Raw genomic sequence first — 13807 nt, forward strand, 5'->3', positions numbered from 1 at the left:
ATATAATCTGAAGCACTGTGTAAATGAGTTCAAAAATCAAAAGGTTACCAAACAGAGTTAAACAAAATTGTCACGTTTTACAAGAGGCAAACTCATTGCGGACAAATGAACATCCGTCGCAATTTCACGCATATGTTTGTAAGCAAAGTGAAATAAAGTGCGTGAAATGTAAACGACATACATTTGTTCCAATTGTACCTCATATTTCCTTTTTGAAACAGCAACATCAGCAACCTTACACTGTGATGAGGTTACAATAATACTAATTTCCACCACTGCCATCTGAAAGATTATTTCACTTTTCCAAAAGAAAAGCAGGGAATTTGAATGTGCGCACATCAAACACTCCATTCCTTTAATTACAAAATCCCACATACATGAGTTCAAGCAACTGAGAACCAAATCAGATCAGGGTGCGACCAGAACAAAAGGTAAGGCCCAAGTTCAGTTCAAGGTCAAAATAACGTTAAATCGGGAAGCCGCAACGCAGCGAAATGGGCAAGTTGCACAATGAAAGAATGTGCACTCCTTGGTTCCCAAAGATGATCACAGCCATCCACGTGGCTGCGCAAGTCACAAAACATTTCAAAAATTCCACAAAGTACCAATAGACTCGTGCCTCCATAACTGCCAAAGAACACTGGACAGAGGTAAAGACATTTGATATGGATCCCAATTGTGGGCAAATTTTACTTTGAGGTCACTCTGAGCCTGAAGGAGTGTTTATAGAAAAAGCAGGGGGCGGGGGGATTAAATATTCAGAGTGAGAGGACGGGGAGATTAAACAATACACGTCTGAGTCCTTCACACTACGACCTCTTATTTTGGTGACTGCTGTCCAATGTCACTTGCACTCACACATAACCACACATAACCTGTTTTTCAGCTTCTCCTCTGCTCGCACGTCCTTTGTCGACTTATCCCACTCAATTCCCTAGTCACGTCTGTACGTCTCACGTTGTTCATATGTTCGTTCCTCATCCAATTCTCCCCTCCTCGCCTGCTGATTCTCTCTACCCCATGGACGACGTCGCAGCCTCTTACAGCTCCCTCACCGGCTCTTCCACGAGCCACTAACTGTGAATCAGAAAAAAAAGAAGCTTTAAAGGTCGACATAAAAGACTCAGATTAATTTTCTGATGTTATTTTTGGTGAAAGCACTTATTTAATCGCCTGGCGATTCAAAAGGGAAATAATAAAATAATTATTTGATAAAACAACTTCAATCTCTTTTCCTACAGTGCAAAGGATTGCAAAATCAATTTCTCTGAAATAATCGAGATATTAAGTGCTACAGTCAATACAAGTCTTTTTATCAATCGTCGCAGCTATTATAATCGGTCTTGTCTTGCACATGTCTGCCTGTACATTCTCTTAAAAGAGGTTACACACAAACAATAACTGCGGGATAGCACTATCTCACTAATGGAGCAGGACACCTTCCAGACCCCACCTCCTGACGTATAATATTCCACAGTAAAGTACAAGCATGAAGAGGACAGTGTCGAAAACATGACAAAAAGGAATTTCGAAGCCTGACTGCCCCCCCCCCCCCCCAATTTTTTCACTCAGATTCCCATTAATTCTTTGTGAACAACACAGCGACATCACTAAAGACTAATTTAATGATAAAGTAAAGGTTTGGCTCAAAAATAAAGCATAAATGATTTCAAATCTTTTTCTCCATACATGGAGCAAATTAATGAAGTGAAGTAAACAAAGTTATATTCTCAGCTACCCCAACGTTCACAGTAAACAGTGTTGTAGCATACATGGATATTGCAACTCATTTTCAACGCTCCTCTAATACACAGCAATACAGTGACTGGTAAAGCAGAAGTTTAGTTCAATGTTTCTTCTTGAAGAATACTGGTGACCAATTTATGAAAGAATAACGATGTGCTCGAACAGCAAGCGAGGTGCCACACAGTTTACATCAGCAGCGTTCTACATTTACACAAGTCGACAAATCGACCGATTCTGTCACATACGTGAATAATGAAGTCCTTTTATGACAGCAAAGGTGCAGGTATTTGGAATGAAAATTCCTCAAATTCAGAATCATAAATCGCATTTTGAAAAGGAAGCAGAATTTAGAAAGAAAGTTGGGAATGTGACAGCTCAGGAGGCAGATGTCTGGAGAGATGACCCTGAACACTGATTTGAGATCGAGCATCCACCATTGATGGGATAAAAGAAGCAACGTGCTCATGGTAGAACATCTGGGGCAAAAGTCAAAATGATGACCAGAAATCAGAGAATTGGAGAAGCAATAATGCCCAATTTCTGCAACAACGACAGGTTCGATCACTGTTGATGATGGAGAGAAGACTGACAGATGTGTAGTTGAGGCGATCAGACTTGGAACCCTTTTTGGAAAGTAGTCAGGTGTTTCGAAAGCAATCCCCGACAAACAAGACTCTACTCTTTTGGCATGAAGGTACAGAAAAGGAATGTGCACCAGTGACAGACTTGAGGAGCTGCCTTCAAGGAGTCAGAGAATGGTGAAAGGCTCGAGACATTTAACCTCAGGAGAGTTTGTTGTTGAGCCCCGACTCATCAAAGAAGCAATACATACTGCTAGCAGGCTCTACAGAGGGTCTGTAGATTCCCACTGAATTGTTCACCTTTTAGGTGGACAATGGAAGCTACTATTTGGCAACTGCCTCAAGACACAAATCAGTATACCAGGGTCGGGATGTTGAATTGAACAATAGGAGGCGTGATGGGATGAATTGGAGAGAATGAAATTTGTTGAAAGAATTCCAGGAACTGTCAATGTTGGGAGCCAATATAATAATGGACCAGTCTGAAAAGGAGATCACAGATTTCAAGCTGTACACCAATATGCCTTTTAAGACTGCTCTATACATGTCAGCATATTGATGGCCCACTGCAGATTTTCAAAAAGACAAACTCTCACAAAGACAAGATCAGGAAAGCCAAGAGGAAGGTGGACTTGCATTATCAACATTTGCTGCAGGTTTGTCCATTTGAACAGCTATGGCTTGGGTGACGCAAATTAATGTAATAGTTGCATCATTAATTTTGAATAATTTGTGAGGGGATGCAGCAATTTCACAATAAATTGGTGGGGGGGGGGGGCTACGGTTAGGGTTTGACGTCACACAAACCCAAATGGTGGGTGGATCAGTTTCCCATGTCAACCACACAATCACAAAAGATTTGTTAACAAATGGTCGACCACTGACTGTTGTTTTCAGCTATGTCAAAAAAGTCTGTCAAAAAAGCAACATCAAAGCCTTGGCCTGCCAATCCTCACAGACAAAACAAAATGAACAACAATGAACATAAGTTGTCACAAACATTTAACTGACACGTACACAATAGGCTGTCACTCTTTCAGCATTATCTGCATATATTAAACAACCTTTTCAAAGCACCATTAAAATAGCCAAAGTTAAAATCTTAAACTCAACCACAGGTGCCTTTTTAATCTACGTGATACAAAACACCTTTGGAGGAAAAGATGATTATAGATTGTGTTCGACAAAGCCTGGTTATTATCCACAAGTGTTTCAGTGTATGATCCCCATTCTCAGGTTGACCCCTTTAACCAATGCACAATACAGGTCATGTCAAGTCAAGTTACACTCGTACTCGACAATTTCCTGATACTCAAACCGCCCACCCACCCTCCCAACCTCCCCACCCACATTAAAAGAAACAACAAAGCCCTCTCTCCAAAGTGAACACAAATAAAGTTAAAAGATAAAAAATCACTGTAGATAACATGCTAGTTTCCACAATAGGCACTAGGAATTGTGCATATTTAGAGGAAAGGATTTTCTTTTCCCTTATTTACATAACTTCATCAGTACCAACCATTATTTAATTCGCAAGAACTCAAATTTTTCAGGTTTTGAAAGATCTTTGTATCAGACAGGAAGAAACCAACACAGGCCAAGATAAAAATAGCAGCCCCCGAGGAACGAGCTAAAAATGTGCACAGCACGAAGGTTCGGCCATTTCAAAAATGACCCCAAACGGGAATCCATCCCGAAATTAAAAAAAACCCACCAACCAAAAACAATAACCCTTTTACGTGCAGGCTTTAAACCCCAAATATGATCAAAATCAGTAGGATCACAATATTCCAAAATTTTCCCAATAATACGCTGCCATTCCAGAAATTACATTTCGAGGAATCGCACCACTTTCATTTCCATTCTGCCATTCAATTACAGGCCTTCCATTTGTATCAATGGGACATAAAGAAGAGAGAAGGGAAAGCAAATGAAATGCCAAAATGAATCATTTACAAACGGTACCCAATAAATAAAAACAAAAATCGTAGTTCAACCACCCCATCTGCCGAGGTGTTGTGTCGGGGAAGGGTCAGCAAGCAAACTGAAGCAATGCAGAAGCGGAGGCCGCTTGCGATTGTGGATGGTAGTATTTGCAAAGGGGACGCGAGCACTTTCCTTTGGCAGCATCTCGACACACTGTCACTTTGTCATCCACAACTTCTACGTGATCTGCGCAGGGCAACATGCAACAGATGGACTACTCGTACTTTCATGTAAAGGCTGTACATGTCAAAAGTAAACAAAGTAAATAAGAGCAAACTCTCCTGGAGGGATATCGTGTTATTTTGAAATCATTTTTTTTTCAGACAGAATTTTCAAAACAAACAAAAGCGACACAACGATGGAAAATAAACATGCCAAAAATGGAGTGGTTTAACCTACATCTCTGGGTTTAGTGTTCTCCAATTTGATTGGAAATTAAGCCAATTTCAGGCCGTTGTGGTGCTGGCAAGACACAATCCACAGACATATTGGATAACGACTGAAGACACCAACAAAGTATTGGTGAAACACAATCAGCGACTTCTTCAGACTATCCTGTTCTCCTCTGATACAAAGCCTAGAAAGCAAATGACCACACGAAAGTTTAGCAAAGCTGTGAAATAAATAAATAATGAACAATATTCTCAGCCTTAAATTTGTTATTGTATTTTGAATTTGCCTGTTTGTAATTTTATCATATTCTGTATTTGCCTGTTTGTAATTTTATTGCATTCTGAATTTGCCTGTTTGTAATTTTATTGAGTCCCCCGGACTCCGTATAGAATTGATTGATGAATTTTGTGTGGACAGTGGCGTGAAAACGGGAAAGCAGGGCGGGGGGGGGGGGGAGGGCGAAAAACACCTCAATGGATAGGTTATGAGCTGTAGTTGTGCACCTTGACACCGGGTTTTGACAGACATGAAGATGCGAGGAAAAAACGGTATTTTTAATCGCGCTAATATATTATATTGCGAGATGCCAACCATGATGACGCTGCAAAACATTCCCTTATTTCTGTGTTCCCATAACGGCCTTTAACAACAAGAACGATAGCTTCATGGTCGTAGGGGACTCGTATGCTCAAAAGAACATACCCTTATATTTGTATTCTGAATTTGCCTGTTTGTAATTTTATCATATTCTGAATTTGCCTGTTTGTAATTTTATCATATTCTGAATTTGCCTGTTTGTAATTTTATCATATTCTGAATTTGCCTGTTTGTAATTTTATCATATTGTCGCGGATTCGCGCCCGCCGGCGAGCGAACGGCCACGTAACTCGAATCGCGGCACGTTGCCCACCGGACGGACAATCCAGTCGTGACCCTCTCGGACTAACGCCGGGAACCAGTCACGGGTGGACCTTTGGGTCTCAGCGCGATCGAGCCAATCGGCCCCCGCGTGGGATAGGGTTGCTCGCCAAATTCGACCTACCTAAGTACCCACACGGAGGGTAGACCGGGCGATCGCACCTCGCCGCAGGTCGACTTCGGACACGGGCCACTTAAGCGACCCGTTCCGTACTATCGGGATAACCGAGCGGTGTTATTCGTCGACCTCGACGGTTCGATTAATTATCGGGCGTCTTAACCCACGACCAACCCTTTACGTGAAGCAAGATGAGGATTCAATGAAAGAAATGACGAAGCGAAGCGGGAAAACAGTTCAATAATAAGCACATTTATTTCGCGATGAACGGAAAGCACACATATACAATTCCACCAAAAGCACATGGAAAAGAAGAAGACAAAAAGCAAATGCGACAATGCAGATATAATACCGACTACGCGAGCACACGGCAACACTTATACAATTTTACTTCACAGACGGCGCCGACAACACATATTCCCAAAGCAAAAGAAAAGAGAACCACCCTCCAGGATGAGGGGGTAGGCGGGCCTGGGGCTGAGACCGTGTCGGGCCTACCCGTCTGATGATGAGACGTGAAGCGGCGGTGGTGCCTCAACTCCGCGGGCCTCGCGGACAGTGTCTGGTAGGGGGTGGGAAGGGGGCCCCCTTTTGTCGCACTATCTCAGAGCGGGGGGAAACAGGAGGGGGTTGCTGATGCTCGGGGAAAGGAGGATTTCACAAATCACGGGTCCCGCGACGAGCGTCTCCACCACGACCTCGGTCGCGCCGCCGGCCTTTTCCTCCGCAGTTCCTCGAATCCGACGCGAGCACCCCCTCAACCGCCTTCGCCGCCGCCGCCTCTCCACAGCTCCGTCCTCTTCACTCCGACTCCGCGAACTCCCAACTGCACTCTTCCTGCTGCGAACTGAACTGCCAACTGCGAACTCCGAACTGCTTCTCAACTTCCAACTCTTCCTCCGCTTCCAACTCAACTGAACTCTTCCTCCGCTTCCAACTTCGAACTCTTTCTCCTGCGAACTGAACTGCTCTCAACTTCCACTGGACTCGACTCGACTGACGAACGCAGTCGTTTTTATAAGCCCCGTGGCTTCGCTCTCTCATCTTTGACCCTCTGCCTCCGACCTTTCACCTCGCTCCCCATTGGCCTGAGAAAAAGTGGGCGTGAATGCTTTTTGATCCATGAATTTGCATATAACGAGCGCCCTCCAACGCCCTGGGGGCGGGGCCAAATCGCCCCTCGCTCACCGATTGGACGGAACAAAAGTGGGCGTGAGTCGTTTTTGATCCGTTTTTCTGCGGAAAGTCCGCGATGCTTTTGAACACGCTGCTCGGTGCGCGCTCTACACGAGTCCAGCATCGGTGCCCACGAGTGGCGCGAGATGACGGTGATGCGATGGTGGCGAGTTGTGACGGTAAAGGTCGTGGCGGTTGTGGTGAAGCGGCGTTGTGGTTGGTGGTTGTTGTTGTGATGGCTGTTGAGACGTGGTTGGTGGTGGTAATAATGGCGGTTGGTCCAAAATAAAGATAGTAAAAGAAAAACGGCTATCCTGAAGAGTCGCAGCCCGACTAATGACATTTATTCCCTCTAGACAACGGGTTTGGGCCTAACTACACATATACTTACCGAGATATCTCACCTAAGGGACCTGAATGGTGGTTTGCGAATTTGGTCAACCACAACAATATTCTGAATTTGCCTGTTTGTAATTTTATCATATTCTGAATTTGCCTGTTTGTAATTTTATCATATTCTGAATTTGTCTGTTTGTAATTTTATCATATTCTGAATTTGCCTGTTTGTAATTTTATCATATTCTGAATTTGCCTGTTTGTAATTTTATTACATTCTGAATTTGCCTGTTTGTAATTTTAGTGTATTCTGAATTTGCCTGTTTATAATTTTATTGTATTCTCAATTTGCCTGGTTGTAATTTTATTGAGTCCCCCGGACTCTGTATAGAATTGATTGATGACTTTTGTGTGTGACAGTGGCGTGAAAACGGGAAAGCAGGGGGGGGGGCGAAAAACACCTCAATGGATAGGTTATGAGCTGTAGTTGTGCACCTTGACACTGGTTTTTTGACAGACATGAAGATGCGAGGAAAAAACGGTATTTTTAATCGCGCTAATATATTATATTGCGAGACGCCAACCATGATGACGCTGCTAAACATACCCTTATTTCTGTGTTCCCATAACGGCCTTTAACAACAATAACGATAGCTTCATGGTCCGAGGGGACTCGTATGTTCAAAAGAACATACCCTTATATTTGTATTCTGAATTTGCCTGTTTGTAATTTTATCATATTCTGAATTTGCCTGTTTGTAATTTTATCATATTCTGAATTTGCTGTTTGTAATTTTATCATATTCTGAATTTGCCGTTTGTAATTTTATCATATTCTGAATTTGCCTGTTTGTAATTTTATTACATTCTGAATTTGCGTGTTTGTAATTTTATCATATTCTGAAGTTGCGTGTTTGTAATTTTATCATATTCTGAAGTTGCGTGTTTGTAATTTTATTGTATTCTGAATTTGCCTGTTTGTAATTTTATTGTATTCTGAATTTGCCTGTTTGTAATTTTATTGTATTCTGAATTTGCTTGTTTGTAATTTTATCATATTCTGAATTTGCCTGTTTGTAATTTTATCATATTCTGAATTTGCCTGTTTGTAATTTAATCATATTCTGAATTTGCCTGTTTGTAATTTTATTCCATTCTGAATTTGCCTGTTTGTAATTTTATTGTGTTCTGAATTTGCTTGTTTGTAATTTTATCATATTCTGAATTTGCCTGTTTGTAATTTTATTCCATTCTGAATTTGCCTGTTTGTAATTTTATTCCATTCTGAATTTGCCTGTTTGTAATTTTATTGTATTCTGAATTTGCCTGTTTGTAATTTTATCATATGCTGAATTTGCCTGTTTGTAATTTTATTGTATTCTGAATTTGCCTGTTTGTAATTTTATTGTATTCTGAATTTGCCTGTTTGTAATTTTATTGTATTCTGAATTTGCTTGTTTGTAATTAAATTGTATTCTGAATTGCCCTGTTTGTAACTTTATTGTTTTCGGAATTTGCCTGTTTTTAATTTTATCGTATTCTCAATTTGCCTGTTTGTAATTTTGTGTTCTGAATTTGCCTGTTTGTAATTTTATTGTGTTCTGAATTTGCCTGTTTGTAATTTTATTGCTTTCGGAATTTGCCTGTTTATAATTTTATGATATTCTGAATTTGCCTGTTTGTAATTTAATGATATTCTGAATTTGCCCGTTTGTAATTTAATGATATTCTGAATTTGCCTGTTTGTAATTTTATTGCATTCTGAATTTGCCTGTTTGTAATTTTATTGTATTCTGAATTTGCCTGGTTGTAATTTAATGATATTCTGAATTTGCCTGTTTGTAATTTTATTTCATTCTGAATTTGCCTGTTTGTAATTTTATTGTATTCTGAATTTGCCCGTTTGTAATTTAATGATATTCTGAATTTGCCTGTTTGTAATTTTATTTCATTCTGAATTTGCCTGTTGGTAATTTTATTGTGTTCTGAATTTGCCTGTTTGTAATTTAATGATATTCTGAATTTGCCTGTTTGTAATTTTATTTCATTCTGAATTTGCCTGTTGGTAATTTTATTGTGTTCTGAATTTGCCTGTTTGTAATTTAATTGTTTTCGGAATTTGCCTGTTTGTAATTTTATTGTATTCTGAATTTGCCTGTTTGTAATTTTATTGTGTTCTGAATTTGCCTGTTTGTAATTTAATTGTTTTTGGAATTTGCCTGTTTGTAATTTTATCACATTCTGAATTTGTCTGTAATTTTATCCTATTCTCAATTTGCCTGTTTGTAATTTCATTGTGTTCTGAATTTGCCTGTTTGTAATCGTGTTATATCCTTCGTGTGCCGGTTTGAAATTTTATTTTCTTCTTAATTTGCTGTTTTATTGTTACCTCCACAACCAAAGGTGAAGGAGGTTATGTTTTTCACCCCTCTGTCTGTTAGGGTTAGTGTCTAACAATCTGTCTAACAAATCCCCTCTGTCTCAAAATTGTGGACGGACCCGGATGAAATTTTGTGGGGAGGTTGAGTGTGTGACGACAAACTGATTAGATTTTGATGAAGATCCAGATCCGACTACTACAATTTTTAAAATGATTTTTCACCATTGAGAGATAGGGCCAAAAATGATATTTAGCACGATTTCTCAAAATGTTGTGGATGGATTGGGATGAAACTTGGTTGACACGTTCAGTGTGTAACAAGGAAGAACTTGTTCAATTTTGGTGAAGATCCGAATCCAGATCCGGGTCTGATATAATTTATAAAGTGATTCTTCACCATTGAGAGATAGGGCCAAAAACGATATGTAGCACAATATCTGAAAAAGTTGTGCACGGATTCGGATGAAACTTGGTGGACAGGTTCGGTGCATGACCATGAAAAATCGGTTTGATTTTGGTGAAGATCTGAATCCGGATCTGGATATGAGAATTATTTCATTTTTAAATATGCATTTCCATAAAATGGACATTAAAGCTTTTCGGCTTGCACTCTTCAGGATAAAACCACAAGCAGATGAAGAAGCACCAAACTCTCATTTATAAAGTTACAATGTAATGTCCTAAACGTTGATTGGTTGAGAGAAAGAAAAGACGGGATTACCTGATTGGTGGAACCACAGAGCATCATGAATAATGAGTTGGTGGAAATGAAATGCAATGAACCATCATGAATAATGAGTTGGTGGAAATGAAATGCAATGAACCATCATGAATAATGAATCCCCAAGAACCGGCGGAAAATGTAATGTTAATTAGCTGAGGGGGAGTGGCGTGGTTTTCATGATGAGTCAATGTTGACTGTGGTAGAGTTGTCACACAGTCAAGCCATCATAGTCAAGATAGATATAAAGTACGGACAAATTCATTGTCCACAAAGAATGGGATTGGTTGACCTGATGCATGTGGCCTCCATTGCACGAAGCTGAGCTAAACTGCGTCCTCCACTCAGGATTTTAAACCAGCCAATACGATATTGCTCTGCACACTGTGGATTATTCAATTTGGTTGACTGACCCCGTCTGATCACCAAAGGGATGTGTTGTTCGTTGTGATCTTTCGATCTCGAAGAAGTGTGTCACACTGGCAATGAAATGTGTAAATATTCTTACTTGTATGCGAGGTGGGCAGAACATCTTCTTGGATTGACAGAAGCAACCAGCGGGTGGTGAAAATCACTCATGGTTGAACAGCATAGTAAGAATGGGACACTGCTTGATCTAGTTTTCAAACCGTTGAGACACTTTGCCTTTCCAAGGTAGACGTAGGTATGCCAGACATTTACCAGATCCGGTTATAGATCAAACAGACAGCGTTACCTTCATGAACCTTGACATCCATGCCTTTTTGTTTGTTGCGAGTTATTACTTTGGTTTACTCACAAGTTGTCAGATTTTGATCTGTAGACATCATTCAGCAATTGAATCAAAATCAGATAAGCCAACTTGATAGATTATTAATACAAGACCCCATTGTACATAAAATGCACAAACCGGCAGCATTTGTAACCTCTACTGTTTGCCCCATACATTATTTTTATTCCTCTTATCAAAATACCCTTCCTTTTCTCCATTTTCATTTACTTACCTCAACACACTCTCACCGCAACTTTCCCTCACAAGCAAATAGCCCCTAACTACTAACCAAACCTAAGCTAACATTCAATCCTCAAAAAACAGTTCCAATGCATTTTTGTAACTTTCATGAAAGTTGTCATTCAACTGTAAACATTAACCTATGTCAAGCATGGCATAGCAGCGAATGCAAGAGGATGCGATTGCAAGTGCGTTGTATAACTGAAGCAAAGCAAGACGAGAGGAGTCGAAAGACATTTGCGATGGAGTGGATGGGTGCATAAAGGCATACCTTCGAGAAGGTGCAGAAAGCGACAGTTTGGGCGAGCACAGTGCCCAGACTTGAAGTCACGACAAATGGTTAGAGTGTCTGTCGACTGATCACCAGGAATGGAAGCGTGGGTTACAAGGAAGTATTACGGCAGAGTGCCGTGCAGAGAGTTTTGGGGAGAAAGAGAGACACACACACATACACAAGGCAGTAGATTTGCTGCACTGCCATAAAATAACAGTAATACATACTGTGTTTTGTGCAGACAGAATTAGAAAGGCTGACAAGTAAACATTTAAATTAAGCTCATTTCAGTTCAATGTAAAAAAAGAACTACTGGTTGGTTCTTTTGTGTAATATTTTGCTCACGAGCACTTTAAATAGGATCCAGAAAGAAATGTGTGAGATATTTACTCAGGAAGGCAAGCAAACCCACAGTCAAGGCAGCATGGAAACAGTGAAGCAAAACAGTTATTTTAACATGCTGGGGTAAACTCTGGTCCAAAGGCAAAACAAATCAATGGGACGTCATTCTAAGCTTGGCAGAATGTTTGAAGATACGGAAGCACACGTAGATGTATTCCTGAACAGGCAGCACAATTATTGAACAATGTACGATCAATTGTAACAGGTAACTGAGATTTAGGAGGATAGCCTGCTTTACTCCCTTTAGTCCCACATCCCGAAAAGTCAATTCCATCACCACTGTCTATGCAAATTTCTCCAAAATTAGCATAATGGGTTTGGAGGGTGATAACATAATAATAAAATGTTGAGAATTAAAACTTTAAAAGTAAATGTATTGTTGTAACCCTTTCATGAAAAATGTACTCAAATACGACATGATTATTACAATTATATATGCTTCAACATATCTATTTTAATAATATATTTGCATATTAAATGACCTTATATCTCTTTTCTGTATTGGAAGATGATCAATCTGCCTAGTAAACGTGTCCAAAACAGATTGACTTTTCAAGTAATCTTTAATCATTATTCAGTAGTAGTGCATGCCCGTAGGTGCGTGCCCGTAGGTGTGTGGCCGTACGTGCAAACCCCCCCTCCCCCCCAAAAAAACTTTCAAACCGCGTTCCAAAAACAACAACCACACAGGCCGTTCCTTCGCTCTCATGTGCCCATACGTGCGTGCCCGTACGTGCGTGGCCGGACGTGCAAAAAAAAATAAAATATATATATATATATACTTTAAAACCGCTTGCCAGAAACAACTACACAGGCCGTTCCTTTGCTCTCGCGTGCCGGTCCGTGCATGGCCGTACGTGCAAAAAAAAACAAAAAAAACCTTTCAAACAGCGTGCCAGAAACAACCACACAGGCCGTTCCTTCGCTCTCATGTGCCCATATGTGCGTGGCCGGACGTGCAAAAAAAAAAATATATATACTTTAAAACCGCTTGCCAGAAACAACTACACAGGCCGTTCCTTCACTCTCGCGTGCCCGTACGTGCATGGCCGTACGTACGTGACCGTACGTACGTGACCGTACGTGCGTGACCGTACATACAAAAAAAAACTTTCAAACAGCGTGCCAGAAACAACAACCACACAGGCCGTTCCTTCGCTCTCGCGTGCCGGTCCGTGCATGGCCGTACGTGCAAAAAAAAAAAAAAAAAACTTTCAAACAAACACACAGGCCTTCGCTCTCGTAACGACGACTACATTGGGGCATTGTGTTTATCTATAAATGTGCTTAAGAAATCGAGAAATTATTAGAATACAGAAAGTCATCACTATCCAGAAGTAGTGCGTGCCCGTACGGAATGTTCACATCATCCCACGAATTATCGCTTTCATTGAAGTAACAAATGCTGTGATACTTACACACACAGAGTTAATTAGAATCCAAATTAAAATCACGTTTACCTCCCTGTCTTTGCTAGCCATGACATTCGCTGCCATTGACCATTGCCACTCCTATGCCATGGTGAGGTGACAGGGTATGATTTGTAGGAGACCTGAAAGTACAGTGTCATTATGTATTCCATGTTCAAATTGTTTTAGTTTGAAAATAGTTAAAAAAATAATAATTTGCAAAGCATACCACCAAATGGAGATGTATTTCGTTGGCAAGCATGTTGAGTGGAGCTAAATTCCTTAGCACTTCCAAAGGCCACACCGTTTTGACAATTGGAAACAAAAAACAAAGTTGTGCACTTTTTTTGATAAATTATTTTCGGAACAATTTTTC

At 40.4% G+C, this 13807-nt stretch overlaps 1 long non-coding RNA gene across 1 annotated transcript; it reads right to left on the bottom strand.

The window, feature by feature from the left end:
* Positions 1 to 3697: 3697 nt before the first annotated feature.
* Positions 3698 to 13580, bottom strand: LOC147009116 (uncharacterized). The gene is made up of 3 exons (XR_015052985.1): positions 13483 to 13580; positions 11618 to 11702; positions 3698 to 4499 (listed from the first exon to the last, which is right to left on the bottom strand). It is a non-coding gene; the product is annotated as an uncharacterized LOC147009116 (long non-coding RNA).
* Positions 13581 to 13807: the final 227 nt, after the last annotated feature.

Source organism: Eptatretus burgeri, chromosome 17 (genome assembly GCF_056783735.1).
Source record: "Eptatretus burgeri isolate ZD-2024b chromosome 17, Ebu_testis_v1, whole genome shotgun sequence".
Lineage (NCBI taxonomy): Eukaryota > Metazoa > Chordata > Myxini > Myxiniformes > Myxinidae > Eptatretus > Eptatretus burgeri.